At 51.6% G+C, this 16,319-nt stretch overlaps 1 protein-coding gene across 12 annotated transcripts in view; it reads right to left on the bottom strand.

Moving 5' to 3' along the window:
- Positions 1 to 16,319, bottom strand: part of KLHL25 (kelch like family member 25) — a 49,955-nt gene that overhangs the window by 16,376 nt on the left and 17,260 nt on the right. For 4 of the 12 annotated variants that reach the window (XM_065906505.1, XM_065906504.1, XM_065906506.1 and 1 more), the window contains exon 2: positions 16,076 to 16,121. The exons of 3 other annotated variants lie outside the window; for them this stretch is intronic. The gene's annotated coding sequence lies outside the window, so the exon portion shown is untranslated. Of the gene's footprint in view, positions 1 to 4,395; positions 4,596 to 14,941; positions 15,095 to 15,132; positions 15,404 to 16,075; positions 16,122 to 16,319 lie in introns of those variants that run through there. 5 more of the 12 variants (XM_065906498.1, XM_065906496.1, XM_065906497.1 and 2 more) reach the window with 5 other exon arrangements.

Genomic DNA, 16,319 nt, shown 5'->3' on the forward strand with positions numbered 1-16,319 from the left:
CCCCTAACTGAGAGGGTGCTCCAGAGCCCGGGAGCCGCAACTACTGAGCCCATGAGCTGCCACCGCTGAAGGTGGTGCGCCCCAGAGCCTGTGCTCTGCAACTTGCCGGTGCACTGCAGCTGGAGAGGAGCTCCTGCTTGTTGCAACTAGAGACAAGCCTACGCAGCAATGAAGACCCAGCACAGCCAAACAGAAATAAATCTTAATAAAAAAGAGGACAGCGGGGCAGTGCTAAGCAGCATGTGCTCTGGATACACTCCTTGGCTCAGGGATGCTGCTGCATGGCCCCATTCTGCAGCCGGGGAAGCCATGGCTTAGAGAGGCGCCCCAGCTGTCTGACTCCTGCAGCCAGGATTCCCACGTGGGCCGTCCGGTTCCAGCCCAGCTGCCACCCCGTTAGCCAAGGAGACACATTCATGCAGGGGGACTTTTGCAAACTTCCCCAAGGAGCCACAGACCCCAGGCAGAGGCTCACGCCCCCACTCTGCTCCCAGCGGGGCCCTGTCCTGAGCCCGGCTCCAAGCAGCCTCGGTCACACTCCTCACCCTTTGCCCTTGGAAAGCTCCCCCTGAGCCACTATCACAGCCCAAGCGCTCAGTGTAGACACGCTCTGCAAATCCAGGGCTCTCTAGGGGCCTCTGGACCCAGCTGCAATGAGGCCAGCTGGCCTGTGGCTCACCCCCTGGACACCTGCTCAAGTCTGAATCCCAGTGGGAAGCCGAGACCAAGTCCTGGGCAACAGCGGGACACTAAAGCAATCCGGATCTGCCTCAACCGCAGCAGCCGGAACACCTGCAGCCAGCGGAGCCTCCCTGGTCCCGACAGGTGACTCCAGGCTCCTGGGCCACAGCGAGCGCCCCATGTACCCTGGTCTGCCCATCTCTGCTAGCCCCCAGCAGACACGGGCTCAAAGGTGGGGATCCCAAAACACTTTAATTAATAAAGTCTGGCCAATGACATGACCCCAGACCCCACTATGGTGCTACGGACACAAGGCTCAGCCAACAGGCAGGAAAACCCTAGGCCTCGAAGTGGCCAAAAGCAAACTGCATTCAGCATCCTGAACCCAGAAGTCTGTAACGAGCCGGGCCCAGCTGGTAACGAGGCCAGAAAAACCCTTTTCATTTTTACTTTCAAAAGTGTGTAACTCCCCCGACCCCTCCTCAACTCCAAGTCACTTTTATACTGAAGCAATGATCTGGTGACTTTATTTTCTCGGGCTCCAAAATCACTGAGATGGTGACTGCAGCCATGAAATTAAAAGACACTTGCTCCTTGAAAGAAAAGCAATGACAAACCTACAGTGTATTAAAAAGCAGAGACATCACTTTGCCCACAAAGATCCGTATAGTCAAAGCTATGGTTTTTCTAGTAGCCATGTATGCATGTGAGAGTTGGACCATAAAGAAGGCTGAGCATCAAAGAACTTATGCTTTCGAACTGGTATGGTGTTGGCAAAGACTCTTGAGAGTCCCTTGGACAGCAGGACGATCAATCAAGTCAATCCTAAAGGAAATCAACCCTGAATATTCATTGGAGGGACTGATGCTGAAGCTCCAATACTTTGGTCACCTGAATTGAAAAGCTGACTTATTGGAAGAGACCCTAATGCTGGGAAAGATTGAGGGCAGGAGGACAAGGGGGTGACAGAAGATGAGATGGTTGAATGGCATCACCGACTCAATGGACATGAGTCTAAGCAAACTCCAGGAGCTGGTGAAGGACAGGGAAGCCTGGCGTGCTGCAGTTCATGGGGTCGCAAAGAGCTGGACACAACTGAGTAACTGAACAACCTGATGAAGAAGGCGGCGCTCCAGCTTCGGTGGATTGTAAATTAGAGTCCAAGTGCACGGCTGTCTCCCTTGCTCACTCCTCTCCTGGCAAAGAACCAGGGAAGCCACAATGACGTGATCAGAGTTGCCCGGGCAGGTCCCCAGCTCCCAGGCCAGGTGGGGAAGTCACCGGAGCTGGGCCTGGCCTTGCTGCTCTGGCCCCCAAGCTCCAGGCAGACTGTGAGCCGGTGGCCCGCCAGGAACACTGCTGCGCAAACCAGCCACCATGGGCCACGGGGCTCGGGTGATGTGCTCAGGCTCAGAGGTGGGTGCCTGTCCGTGTGCAGTCCGCGGGAGTGAGAATGCAGGACCCCACACCCAGACTATACACAGTAGCCCCATGCCACCACCCACCCAGGGCACCGCTCTCCTCTCCAACTCCGTTTCCTCTTTTCTAAGACAAAGTCCCTGCCCTGTTCAGGCCTCCTGAGAGCCCCCTGCTTGTTGGCAATTATTTACAGAGCTTGACCCCCGAGCCTGGCCCTGGGACTGGGCATCACAGACGACAGGCTGCGCTGACCTGGCCTCACGAGCTCAGCAGCAGCAACCCCCAACCAGGTCTGAACTGCCCACCCTTGATTCCAGACCACACAGCACGGTCCCCACACCTTGTATGACAGCTTAATCCTCATTCCCGCTTCTGCCCCTCAATCACCAGACACTTTCCCAAATGCGGTCATCCACCGGGGCTTCCCAGGTGGCTCAGTGGTGAAGAATCCGCCTGCCAATGCAGGAGACGCGGAAGACCTGAGTTCAATCCCTGGCTCGGGAAGATCCCCTGCAGGAGGAAATGGCAGCCCACTCCAGTATTCTTTCCTGGAGAATCCCATGCTCAGAGGAGCCTGGAGGGCTACAGTCTGCGGGGTTGCACAGCGTTGGACACGACTGAGCACACACACACGTGCAACTGGGTGATGCCATCCACCACGCCCCTGTGTGCCAGGGCCTTTAGAGGGATGTGGCCTCTGATCTAGGGGCGCCTGGGGGACTGGCTCCAAGGACGCAGTTCGGGGCCCTCACGGTGAGGCTGCACCTCAGTTCCGCTGTCCCACAGTTCCGCTGTCCCACAGCTAGGAAGCCAGGCTGCTCCTGAGCCCCACTGGAGTGTGGTCTTGAACGCTGGGGCCTGGACACCCATGTGGGCACCCAAGTCCTCCTACACTCACTTTACAGACAGCGCCGGGGCGGAATGCCAGCCGTGTGACCAGGATGTCACCAGTGCCTGCTCCTGCAGGGGGCGGGTCCATGCTGGGGCGGCCAGCCCAGGAGCCATGGGGTTGGGCTGGGCCCACCTCTTCCCTGGGGTGCTGTGCTCAGGACCGCTCTGGAGGGATCCAGGTGGAGACGCCCCTGGGGGGGCGTTAGGGGCAGGACAGAGCGGGACTCCAAGATGAAAAAGTGCCCCAGAGCACAGTAAACCCCGACAGAGTGGCCACGCGTGCCCGCAAAATGAGGTCAGGTGACCTCTCCGAGGGCAGCGCTGAGTGGGCGGCTGGGGCCCAGAGCGGACTCCTGCTCGGCAGAGGATGCCTGCCCGCGGACGCCAACCCCCTCCCAGGCCAAGATCCTGAGGTGCCCAGATACACCCAGAGGGCTCCCGCCCCGAGACGGCGGCCGGCCTGGCTCCGTGGAGCAGAGCCGGGAGCAGGGGCGCCTGCCAGGACGGCCGCCTCCCTGTCTGCCCCACGTCCTCTCAGGAGATGCCAGGACCTGAGCCAGCCTTTTAGCAACAGCCCCGAAGCCCCAGGATTCCAGGGAGTGAGAGACCCACTGGCCCCAGTTTACAGACAGGAATACTGAGGCCCAGACATAGAGAGGGGACCGCAGTGTCCACCCGGGGCCCATAGGTACCCAGGGCTGCCCTTCAGCTCCGGGCCAGCAGCGTGGGAGGTCAGGCCTGGGAGCCGGGGTGCCCCCGGGGTTGTGTGCCCCACCCTGGGCTCCTCGCCTCAGCTACAAGATCCCCAGAAGCCAAAGTGTTCCCTCCACTGTGACATGTCTGAGAAAGTTCTCAGTGTTCCCCCAAACCTGCGAAACAGCACCAACACGCTCCCTGGTGCTCAAACCCCACCCCACCCCGCACACACACCTGTTCACACGAGCCCTGTGGCCCCACCTCCTACACGAGTCCCTGTCTGACCCTCCCCACCACCCCGACTCACAGAACCCCCACACCAGCCTCTGCTTCTGCTCGGGTCTGAGTCCACCCAGAGACCAGAGTCATCCTTTAAAAAGCATCATCTGGATCACACCACACCCAGCTCTAAGCTCGCCAGGGACGTCTCAGCACTCTCGGTAAAATCCCAGGTCCCCACTGTGGCCCCCACGTCCTCACACGCTGCTATTTCCCAACGAGCTGCCCCTCCAGCCCTGCTGGACGCGTCCCTGGCCTCAGGACCTTTGCATGAGCTGCTCTTCTGCCTGGAATGCTCTGCCGTCCACCCTGCTGTCCCTGAGTGGCTCGCTCGCTCTGCTCCTGACTGTGGCCGCCTTGTTGAGGTCATCTCCTCCCCACACCTCCCCCACTTACAGCACTTGTCACAGCTTACAACCACAGGCTTACCTGCCTTCTGTATCTCCAGCCCCTGAAGGCAAGGACCGTGTGTGGTGCTAACTGACGGGACCTGGCACGGAGCGGAGGCTCGGCTGGACTGAATGACCAAGACGAGGTGCGCACAGCGCGCAGGCTCTCCTTGCTAACATCCGCTGCGGTGCTCACACGGCCGCGTTCCAGGCCCAGAGAAGATGCAGGCTGAGACCCAGCTGTGGATGCGACCAGGCCGACTGTGAGAACGGACCCAAGTGGGAGACCCCTGAGCCAGCAGGGCGCCCCCTCCCGCTTACCCGGAGACCCGCCTGTTCTCAGGAGCCACTCTCTTCCCGCTCCAGGCTGTTTATAGACACGGGATCTATGGGATCCAGGGCCGGCCAAAACAGCGCATCCCTGGGTCCCAGCACCCACCCAGCCACGGTGACAGGCCCCACACCCAGGAGGGGCCTGGAGACGCTAGTCTGCGGTGCTGACTCAGCTGCAGGGTGATGCGGCATCCGTCCCTGGGGCTGCTGAGAGGCTGAACACAGGCCTCCGCCCCAAACGGGAGCTCCACACAGGAGGAGCGCGGGGCTTGGTTACCAGCGACCTGAGGCCATCTGCCCCTTCCTTCCCGTCCCGGGCTGCAGGGAGTCCCAGCGAATGCAAGGACTCACGGGGACGGGGGGACAGGACGCTGGCCTTGCCAGGGGGCCTTGGCGGGGGGAGTCCTGCCACCCCTCCCACCACCAGGGGAGGCCACCCCATTCACCAAGAATGCGTTTCACGGGAGGATTTCCAGTGACTGGGGCTGGAGGACCCAGAGACAGTGAGCCGGAAGGTTCCCAGCGGCGGGAGGGGTGAGCGCCGAAAGCATGGGCCAAGTCCAGTGAGCTGGATGCCTGCTGAGCAACACCACGGCCGGCCGTTGCTGCAGCCTGGACCACACGTTTGACCTGATGTACGCCCAGCGTGCCTCTGGTCACGGCCACGTGGGTGGAGGCACGGAGGAAGGAGTGTTTTCTGGGGCCCGTGAGGACATGGCTGCCCTTGAGGAGGACTATGAGGAGGTTGGCGTGGATTCTGCTGGGAGAGGGAGAGGAAAAAGGGGAGGAATACTAACTACCATTCCTCTGAGCCCTGCAGCCTGCCATGCTCAGAGCTTCAGCTTCAGCATTAGCTGACAGGTGTAAAAACTTTCCAACTGGACTGTCTTCGCGTCAACTGTGATCATGTACTGCTTTTCCATGAGTACCTGTAAGACTCCTATCCTGTCTCAAAACTAAAGATTTTGAGAAGGGAGAAAAAAAAAAAAACCACAACAGTGTGTTTGTAGTCAGGTCTGTCCTGGCTCTTGGAAGCCTGTCTCCACGGCCCCCTGCCTTTGGGGGCCCCAGTAAGTCAGACACTCTCGAGCAGTAGGCATCTCAGGATTATTCTGATGACCTAAGCGTCACCCCAGGCTTTGGGAGATACGAGGCACATCAATGACCTGCATACACTGCCAGGCTCCCGATGAGCGATTTATCATCCCGCTAAGTATTGATCCACCTCCTACAACAGCTCCGCTCCTGTGACCACAGGCTTTCCCTACAGGGAAGCGCTTAAAATGCAGCAAACAAAAGGGATGGGATCAATGGCAAGAGACCAGGATGGGGCGCTCACCTGCTCCCACCAAATGCTAATAATACACCTGCAAGCGGAACGACTCACGCACAACACTTACTGAATGCCGCCGCAAGGCCACAGACTCCTCAAAGGGAAAGAAAACCTCCGTGTAACCACGCAGGACACAAGGACAAAGAAAGGAATCGGAACAAGGCCCGTGCCCCAGGGAGAGAGCTGTGGAGGAGGACAGGTCCCTGCAAGCTGGGGAGTCCTCTCACTGGCGGGGAGATCATGCTAGATGGAGGGGGTGCTTCGGAGCCGAGGAGGAGAGCGTGGCAACCGGTCTGCAGAAGGCACCGCAGAGAGGACCCGCACGGGAGGTGGGCCCCGCTGCCCAGAGCTCCCCCGAGTCACTCATCTGCTGGTGCGGGTGGGGCTGGGCGCTGGCTCAGGTTTCAGAGGTCAGACCCAGGAAGAGGACAGGGGCTGGCCGCGTGAAGATGGCCTCAAGAGGCTGGGGTATGGCAACTGAGGGTGTGCTCGGGAGCAGCAAGGGCCCGCCAGAGAGGTAAGGGGGGAGCCCCGGGACAGGGGCCAGACCATCATATAAGGGTGTGCTTCCCTACAACTGCTCCTTGGCAACAGGACACCGCCTGCAGGAGCCCTGGGGGTGGGAGCGAGTTGCCGCTCTAAGATCCGCAAGTAGGTGCCAAGTGCTGTGCCCGCTGTCCCAGGAGCACACAGACGGCAGCTGCCCCCAGAAGACCCACGTGGCGGCGGTGGTTTAGTCGCTAAGTCGTGTCCAACTCTTGTGACTCCATGGGCTGTAGCCCGCCAGGCTCCTCCGTCCACGGGAATCTCCAAGCAAGAATACTGGAATGGGTTGCCATTTCCTTCTCCAGGGGATCCTCCTGACCCAGGTGTCCTGCACTGCAGGCAAATTCTTTGCCAACCGAGCCACCAGGGAATTCCCAAGCAGACCCACGAGCAGGCTCCAAACCCTGCTCCCACTGTCCCCTGAGCGGCCTGGACAAAAGCTACTACTACAAGACCTGCAAGCAGACGCCAAGTGCCGCCCACGCCATCCCAAGGGTGCACAAGGGCCTCTGCGCCTGCCACCCCGTGTCAAGGGGGGAACGGCCAGCACAGGCAAAAGAGATGGCAAGCATTCAAACTGAGGGAAGGCTCTCGACTGGCAAAGACAGCAGAGCAGAAGGACTCGAGCTCACCTCCTCTTACAAAAACCTCAAAATCACAACGAGCTGCTGATCAGCAGAAAAAGACAGGAAGCTACCAAAAAAAAAAAAAAAGACATTTTTCATTTAAAGACAAAGAAGCTGCCACGAGATTGTAGGAGGGGTGCCTTCATGACACCATCAGATCCGGCAGCCACCAGGTGAGCGGCCCACACGCTGGAAAGCAATTGCATCACAGAGGTTCTCCCACCAGAGGGTCCTGAGCACCTGCTCGGCTCCCCAGCCTGAGGGTCTGGCATCGGGACGAAGAGCCCTCAGAGCATTTGGCTTTGAAGGCCGGTGGGGCTGGAGTGCAGGAGCTCCGCAGAACTGGGAACAACAGAGACTCCACCGCGGGAGGGCGCGCAGGGCTTCCCGTACACCAAGACCCAGCCCAAAGCAAGAACTCCATGGGAGCCGGGGCTGGACCTACCTATGAGTCCTGGAGGGCCTCCTGGGAAGGCAAGGGTCGGCTGTGGCTGACTGCCCGACAGGATGCTGATGGCAGAGGCCCGAGAGAGTACTGACCAGTGTTAGGTCTCCCAGAGGCTGCCGTTTTGGCATCAAGACCTGGCCTTACCCAGTAACCTACAGGCACCAGTGCTGGAACACCTCAGGCCCAACAGCAGCATATGAACACAGCCCCACACATCAACAGGCAGCCCGCCTAAAGCGGTACTGAGCTCCGTCACCTCTAAACACACCACTGGACACAGCTCTGCCCACCACCGGGACAAGACCCAACTCCACGTGCCAGTGGGCACACACCAGTCCTGCCCACCAGGAAGCCTGAACAAGCCCCAGGACCAGCTGTAAATGGAAAGTAACCTTTAAAATTGTATAAAAATAACAATAAATAAAAAATCTTTAAAGATTAAAAGCAAAAAAGAAAGGACCACAAAATGTACCTCTGTAATAGTATGCTGTGCCAAAAAAAATTAAAATTAAAAAATTTTTTAAACTTAAGAAAAATACACTAGAAAGAATAGCAGAAAAACTGAGGCAGAAGAACAAATAATTGAGCTGAAAGAGAGTGTTGGAAATCACTGCAGTGTAACAGAATAAAGAAAAAAGAATGAAAAGAAATGAGGACAGTCTCAGAGACCTCTGGAACAACATTAAACACACCAACAATGGCATTTTAGGGGTCCCAAAAGGGAACGTACAGACCTGAGAAAATATTTGAAGACATAATAGCTGAAAACTTCCCCAGCACAAGAAAGGAAACACTCAAATCCAAGAAGCACAGAGTCTCATACAAAACAAACCCAAGGAGGAAGAGGATGAGACATATATTAATCACACTGAAAAAAATTAAAGACAAGGAAAAATCACTGAAAGCCCAAAATAACATATAAGGGAATCCCCACAAGGTAACAGTTGGTTTTTCAGAAGAAACTCTGCAAGACAGAAGGGAGTAGCACAATTATTTAAAGTGATGAAAGGGAAAAAAAAAAAATCTACAACCAAAAATACTCTATCCAGCAAGGTTCATCATTCAGACTAGATGGAGAGATCAAAAGCTTTACAGACAAGCAAAAGCTAAGAGAATTCAGCACCACCAAACTAGCCTTTGGAACAAATCCTAAAGGAACTTCTCTACGTGGAAAAGAAAAGGCCACAACTACAATAGAATCAAGAAAATTACGAATGGGAAAGCTCATCAGTAAAGGCAAACCCAAAGTAAAGTCAAATAAAGTAAATTTAACAACTACACATTAAATATAATATCAAAGCCAGCAACTGTGAGTAGATGAGACTACAAATGCAGGATACTGGAAATGCATTGGAAAAAAAAGAGCCCAGCAACTTAAAACAAAATGGCACATAAATATCAAACCTGCAATATCAACACCTCCCAGGAACCACAAGCCAAAAATCTACAGTAAATACACAAGCAATAAAGAAAAGGCAATCCAAATACAATAAAGATAGACATCAAATCAAAAGATTACAAAAGAAGAGAAGAAATAAGACCTACAAAAATAAAACAATTAAGAACAAACATATTGATAATTAGCTTACATGTAAATAGATTAAATGCTCTAACCAAGACATTGACTGGCTGAATGGATATAAAAACAAGACCTATATATGTGCAGTCTACAAGGGACATACTTCAGATCTAGGGACAAATATAAAGTGAGGGGATGAGAAAAGGTACTCCACGCAAATGGAAATCAAAAGAAAGCTGGAGCAGCAATACTCATATCAGACAAAATAGACTACAAGAGACAAGGAAGGTCACTACATAATGATGAAGGGATCAATTCAAGAAGATGTAACAACTGTAAATATCTGTGCACCCAACATAGGAGCACCTCAATACATAAGGCAAACACTAATAGCCACAAAAGGAGAACTTGCCAGTAACACAATAATAGTGAGGGACTTCTCTGGACAGAACACCTAGACAGAAAATCAATAAGGAAACATAGGACTTAAATGACACAGCAGACCAGATGGACTGAACTGGTATTTATAGAACACTGCATCCAAAAAGCAGCAGAACACACTCTCTTCTCAACGGCACATCACACATTCTCCAACACAGAGTCACATCTTAGGTCACAAATCAAGCCTTGGTAAACTTAAGAAAATTGAAATCATATCATCATGCATCTTTTCCAACCACAATGCTGTGAGATTAGAAATCAATTACAGAGGGAAAAAACTATAAAAAACACAAAACCTGGAGGCTTAACGATATGTTACTAAACCATCAGTGGATCACAGAAGTCAAAGAGGAAATCAAAAGGTACCTTGAGACAAATGAAAACATAAATATGATAATGCAAAACCTTTGGGAAGCAGCAAAAGCAGTTCTATGAGGGAAGTTTACAGTAGTAAAGTCTTACCTGAGGAAACAAGAAAAATCTCAAATAACTTACCCTTATACCCAAAGCAACTAGAGAAAGAACAAAAAAATCCAAATACCCAAAGCGACCAGAGAAAGAACAAACAGACTCAAAGTTAGAAAAAAAAGAAATCATAAAGATCAGGGCAGAAATACATTTGATCTTAGCCCAACGGCCCAGAAATGATAAAGAACAGAAATAAATGAAACAGATAATAGAAAAATATCAATAAAACTAAAACCTGGTTCTTTGAAAATATAAACAAAATTGATAAATTTTAGCCAAACTCATCAAGAAAATAAGGGAGGGGGCTCAAATCAATAAAAACAGAAATGAAAAAGGAGAACTTAAACAGACACCACAGAAATACAGAAGATCATGAGAGACTACTATACCTATATGCCAGTAAAATGGACAGCCTAGAAGAAATGGATAAATTCTTAGAAAGATAAAAACTTCTAAGACTGAACCAGGAAGAAATAAAAAATATGAATAGACCAATTACAAGTACTAATATTGAAACCATGATTTTAAAACTTTCATCAAACAAAAGTCCAGGACCAGGTGGTTTCACAGGCGATTCTATCAAGTATTTAGAGAAGAGTTAACACCTACCCTTCTGACACTTGTTCAAAACACTGCAGAGGAAGGAACACATCCCAAGCTCATTTTACAAAGCCACCATCACCCTGATACCAAAAGCAGACACAGACATCACCACTATCCCCCACCCCCACCCCCACCAAAAGAAAATTACAGGCCAGTATCACTGATGAGGGGCTTCCCTGATGACTCAGATGGTAACACATCACCTGCAATGCAGGAGACCTGGGTTTGATCCCTGGGTCGGGAAGATCTCCTGGAGAAGGGAATGGCTACCCACTCCAGTATTCCTGCCTAGAGAATTCCATGGACAGTGAACATAGACACAAAAATACTCAACAAAATACTAGCAAACTGAATCCAACAATACATTAAAAGGATCATACATCACAATCTAATGGGATTTATCCCAGGGATACAAGGATTCTTCAATATTATACGCCACATTAACAAATGTCACCACACTCTTCAATGTTATACATCACATTAACAAACCGAAGACTAAAAGCCATATGATCATCTCAATAGATGCAGAGAAAGGTTTCAACAAAATTCAACACCCATGTATGGTAAAGACTCTGCAGAAAGTGGTCACAAAGGAAATATACCTCAACATAATAAAGGCCATATATGACAAACCCACATCTAACATCATTCTTGATGGTGAAAACCTGAATGCATTCCCTCTAAGATCAGGAACAAGTCAAGGATGTCCACTCTCACCACGTTTATTCAGTGTGGTTTTGAAGTCCTAGCCACACCAATCAGAGAAACAAAAAGAAATAAAAGGAATCCAAATTGGAAAGGAAGTAAAACTGCCATTGTTTGCAGATGACATGATACTACTATACACAGAAGATCCTTAAGATGCTACCAGAAAACTACTAAAGCTCATCAGTGAATCTGATAAAATTGCAGGATACAGAATTAACACAAAGAAATCTGCTGCATTTCTATATACTAGCAACAAAAGATCAAAAAGAGAAATTAAGGAAACAATCCCATTAACCTCTATATCAGAAAGAATAAAATACCAAGGAATAAACCTACACAAAGAGACAAGAGACCTGTAGACTGAAAACTAAGACACTGATGAAAGAAATCAAAATGACACAGAGATCGGATTGGAAGAGTCAATAGTTAAAATGACTGTACCACCAAAGGCAGTCTACAGACTCAATACAATCCCTAGCAAATCACCAAGAGTACTTTTCACAAAACTAGAACAAAAAGTTTTCTTAAGCTTGTATGGAGACACAAAGGACCCTGAACAACCAAACCATTCCTAAGAGAGAAAAACACAGTTGAAGGAATCAGACTCCCTGACCTCAGACTATACTGCAAAGCTATGGTCATCAAAACAGTATGGTACTGGCACAAAAACCGAATAGATCAATGGAACAGGATAGAAAGCTCAAAAATAAACCCCTGTACCTGTGCTCAATTAATCTATGACCAAGGAGGCAGAAAGAACAATGGAGAAAAGACAGTCTCTTCAAGTGATGCTGGGAAAACTGGACAGCTACATGTAAAAGAATGAAATCAGAACATTATTTAATGCCATACACAAAAATAAACTCAAAATGGATCAAAGACCTAAACGTAAGGCCAGACGCTATAAAACTCTTAGAGGATAACATAGGCAGAACACTCTTTGACATAAATCACAGCAGTATCTTTTTGGGTCCACCTCCTAATGCAGATAAGGACAAAAGTAAACAAGTGGGATCTAATTAATCTTAAAAGCTTCTGCACTGCAAAGGAAACCACAAACAAAATGAAAAGACAACCCACAGAATGGGAGAAAATACTTGCAAACAATGTGACCAACAAGGAATTAATCTCCAAAATATACAAACAGCTCCTGCTGCTCTGCATCCAAAAAATAAACAACTCAATCAAAAAATGAGCAGAGGCTCTAAACAGACATTTCTCCAAAAAAAGACATACAGATGGCCAACAAGCACATGGAAAGATGCTCAGCATAGCTTATTATTATTAGACAAACGCAAATCAAAACTACAATGAGACATCACCTCACACAATAAAAAAGAAAGAATATATATGTGTATGTCTAACTGAATCATCCTGCTGTACCCCTGGAACTGACATTATAAATCAAGTATACTCCAATAAAATAAAAAATATATAAAAATAAATGTTTTAAAATTGCCCCCTCCTCCAAAAATAAGGCACCAAATGACATGGGTTCCAGCTCATCCCTTCCATGCCCCTTGGAAAGTTACTCAAATAAACAAGGAAACAAGCCAAGGGGCAAGACATTCAGAAGAAACCTTGCCAAGCTCTCCAAAGATTCCAGCGCCATTCTCAGAGAAAAAGGCACCGGAGGAGACCAGAGCTGCATTTCGGGGGTCACTCTTTGGGAGGTCCAGCTCTGTCCTGTGTCACTCACCTCTCCCTGCCTCCCACCCCCAGCCAGGAGTCAGCGATTTTCTGAATGAGGGTATCAACTCCATCCTTCCAGGCCAGAGGGAGTTGGAAAAGCCCAGGGCCCAGCTGACGGGTTGCAGGTAATGTGGTCCTGACCCGCTCATCCACCACAAACTTTCTGAACAACTCCCACGCGCCAGGCGGGGACACAGGTTCCTGCCCCAGCAGGGCTGCACGCTGGGGCAGGCAGGAGGGAAGGGGGCAGACAAGACCCGTCCACGGTGAGGAAACCACTGGACACTTTCACTTCTCTTTCATAAGTTCTATGAAGAAAATAAGAAGGCGGTGGGCCATCAGGCAACAAGGCCACGGCGGGTTCTTTCAGGCCCCTTTGAAGGGACGCGTGGCCAGAGACTTGAGTGATGCGCGGAGCCAGGGTATGCCAGCAGGGAAGGGAGGCTTCGGGCAGAGACACCATCACACGGGGCCAGGGACTCCTGAGCCCTGAAGCCAGGTGTGTGCGTGAAGAATTCGCCTCGGACGTTCCATAAGAAGCGGACTCCAGCCCGGAGAGCGGAGGGGCAGCGCGCTCTCTGCAGCCGGATCTGCACACAGGAGCACGGCCCCTGGAGACAGCCCAGCCCTTCCTGCGTGACCCTGGGAAAGTGACTTCACCTCTCTGCGCCTATTTTTCTCAGCCACAAAAGTGATGATGAAAGCAGCTGTGGCCTCGTAGGTTTGTCGGGAGATTTATGAGACAAGTCGATGGTCAGCATCGGGACGGCCGGGCCCTCTCCTCCTCACCCAGTCAGCTGTTTTATCATGCTGCCATTACCAGTGCCACAGAATAATCCGAGAAGACACTCCCCCCAGCCGTGCTCCAACGGCAACCTTCACTTTTGAATAAAAGGCTTTTTCACTGTCCACTCTGTTCATTTTTAAGTTGATTTTTTTTTCCTTAATGAATATGCAGTATTTTTGTAGTCAGGAAAAACACTGAAGGTTTTCTTCAAACTTGCTGGGTCTGGGTTACTTCTAGAACTGTGATAAGAAAGGATTCCAAAGCTATCAGATGACACACCCACGCAGGGTCGCATGCTGCAGCCAGGGTCCCGAGAGGGAGGGTTCTGAGAGGACGCCCCATGATGCTGCAGCCCAAGTCCCCGCTCTGCCCACGCCTGGAGGACGCACGCACCTCGGGGAGCCCCTGGGTTCAAGTTTCAAGTGAAAAACAAGCTAAGCCCCTCATGAGCAGGCAGACCTGCTAATTGAAAGTAAAATCAGTATGACCAATATACCGGAAGCACAGCCACAGATCACTCTAGATACAAGCGAATTGTCAACGGGGCCTTTCCCTAGATGCTTCTACTTTTCAATGGCCCTTTCTTTGAAAAAAGAGAACCAAAAAAAAAAAAAAACTATACATCTATTCATCTATTGGCCTGTTTTAAAACTGTTGATATTTTCCACTGTGTGTTTATTTTGATCTCGTTTTTCAGCTTGGGATTGTGAAAGGTTTCAAACCTGCAGGAAAGTCCCGGAACTGTGTAAGGCAGACCTCCTGGTCTTGTGTGGTTATAGCATCTGCTGGGGGCTGCTGCCCTGCCCCAGCCCGCGGCCTCACCGCAAGCCCCGGCCCTTCTGCATGGCTGGCAATGGGGGCGGTTCTAGAACACAGTGAGGCTCAGCCAAGTGGTGAGGCTGTCTGCCTCATACACAGCTTGGCAGTAAGTGGGGCTTCTCTTCAGGCAGTACAGAATGTCCTGTGTCAAACAGCAACCCCAAGAGGGGCGGAGGCCGTCCCTGAGGTCACCCCCACGGGGCAGAAGCCCAGCCCTTGCACACCCTCCGATGAGGCACCCTGTGGGGCAGCCAGGTACCCACCTGAGGTCCTGAGATGATGAGCAGCAGCGCCACCGCAAAAGGGTTTCACACACGCACACACACTCACACATACTCCCAAACTCAGAAAGGGAAACGAGGTCCCAGAGGACCCAGAGGGGCAGGCAGGCGTCTCAGGGCCTTCTCCACGTGCTCCAGCCTTTTCACTTCATGCACACGATTGTTAAGCACACCTGAAATGCAGCCACCGAGCTCTCATGATTGATATAAGCCAGGTCCAAGGCGGACGGTGGCCTCTGGTCGTCAGGGCTATCATTCCGAGTTGATACACGCTGTGCGGATGGACGCCAGCTCCACCGGGGTGGGCGGGCCGCCCAGAGGAAGGGTCTGGGTGGCACGCTGCCCTGGCATTTCCCGGGCAACAGGCTTTCTTCCCAGAAGAGGCAGAGGACAGGAGGTAAGGGGTCAAGGCCTGTGAAAGGGTGCTGAAAGATGAAGCAACACCTGTTGCAAAGAATCAGCGGGGAATTTGGTCGGGAAGGGAGCCAGACGGAGCGCCTGACTACCATGTACCCACACTGCACTGGGCACCTTACATGGAAGATTTCATCCTAGTAGCCAAGCCTGAGAAGGTGATGACTCGGTTTTAATCAAGATGGGCTGGGCTGTGCTGCGACAACCAGCACCCCCGAGCCTCAGTGGCGCTGGGGGCAGAGACATTCCTTGCTCATGCGATGTGCTCTGCGGGTTAGCTGGTGGTTGGGGCGAGGGGAGGAGAGTGCTCTCCCCATCACCGTCACTCCCGGCGACCCAAATGACACCACGGCACCAGTCACAGTCACTGGGGAGAGAGAAAGATCCGGCAAGTGCGGCACTGGTGCTTGGCTTAGAAGGACACACATCACTTCTGCCCCCATCCCACTGGCCAAAACTAGGCTTCCCAGGTGGCGCTAAGTGGCAAAAGAACCCACCCGCCAATACAGGAGACTTAAGAGACATGGGTTCAATTCCAAGGTCGGGAAGATGCCCTGAAGGAGGAAATAGCAACCCACTGCAGTATTCTTGCCTGAAGGATCCCAGGGACAGAGGAACCTTGTGGGCTACAGCCCATGGGGTCGCAAAGAGTCAGACACGACCCAAATGACTTAGCAGGCCCAGTCACGAGGCTTCACTCACCTAGAGGAGCATCAGAGGTGGGATCCTACCACACAGCCTCTCGGTTCTGTAATTTACAAAGAAAACAGCAGCTCAGAGATGAATGGGGATGGCAACAGTACTACTAACAAACCACAGTGATGAGCACCGACTACGTACCAGGCTCTGTGCTGAGTGCTTTTTACAGGCTGGGACACTGGGAAGGAGATGTGGAATGACTGCCTGAAATGACTGCCAGGGCCACACGTCCAGCCCAGCAGATGCA

The sequence above is a fragment of the Muntiacus reevesi genome, chromosome 15 (assembly GCF_963930625.1).
Source record: "Muntiacus reevesi chromosome 15, mMunRee1.1, whole genome shotgun sequence".
In the NCBI taxonomy this organism is placed as follows: Eukaryota; Metazoa; Chordata; class Mammalia; order Artiodactyla; family Cervidae; genus Muntiacus; species Muntiacus reevesi.